General features: G+C 46.2%; 1 pseudogene; it reads right to left on the bottom strand.

The window, feature by feature from the left end:
- Positions 1-616: 616 nt before the first annotated feature.
- LOC113456861 lies at positions 617-693 on the bottom strand (annotated as a pseudogene).
- Positions 694-893: the final 200 nt, after the last annotated feature.

Genomic DNA, 893 nt, shown 5'->3' with positions numbered 1-893 from the left:
TCTGGAGCCATCGGGATTGGCTCACACACTGCTTAGTGTGGCAGCTCCAGAGGCCCCAATAGAGGAACCTACTCTGCACTGTGAGGCCTCAACACCTCCCCTTAAAGCCTGCAGTGAGTTCACTGCTATTCCCCATTCCCTGCCTGCCATAAAGACTCATAACGTGACCGTTCCTACCTGTTATCAGGTGCCAATAGGAGTATCAATGCTGTTGCTATCAGCCACCATTGGGTCTGAACTGACATCATGGCATCCCAATAATCACTAACATGGCCAACTTCTGCTATCATTTCGGTTGCCTGTCTAGAAGGGACAAGGTAGAGAAGGGAATAGAAACATTGAGACTTTCTCTTCTTGGAGACCCACAATGCCTATCTTTCAAGGGGAGTGCCATACAAGCTTTCTCTTTAAGGTATTGGGCTTATCATCCTGCATATTAAAGTAGATGGTCAACCTCAGACTGACAAAAATACAAGGCAGACCGCAGGCTACACAACTCTTCATTGTAAGTAGTATTTTCGCCTAGCTGTCCAGCCCATAATCCATTGTCCACAAGGGACAGGCATGTGCCCACAGGCCTCCATCCACAGCTTAACATGTTAACGTGGGCATCGGGATTGACCTCAGATTTCTGGATATTTGGCGTTCATCGAGAGTATCACTCCAACGCCACCAGATCTCATCATCGGTCGTGGATGGGCCCCCTCTCTCCCTGACCTCCTACAGGGCTGGATTTTATATGTGTACTGAGGAACACAGTGATCACAAAATTAGATTCATTTCTGTGTTGTTTTTCCTAACAGGTTTCCATCAAAGCCTGTCTTACTCATTACTTTCTGGAATCTAGAATTATAAAACTCATTAATGCAACTGCACTTACCTCTAATCTTGAC

The sequence above is a fragment of the Microtus ochrogaster genome, chromosome 1 (genome assembly GCF_000317375.1).
Source record: "Microtus ochrogaster isolate Prairie Vole_2 chromosome 1, MicOch1.0, whole genome shotgun sequence".
NCBI lineage: Eukaryota > Metazoa > Chordata > Mammalia > Rodentia > Cricetidae > Microtus > Microtus ochrogaster.
This window is presented reverse-complemented; position numbering and strand designations above follow the sequence as displayed.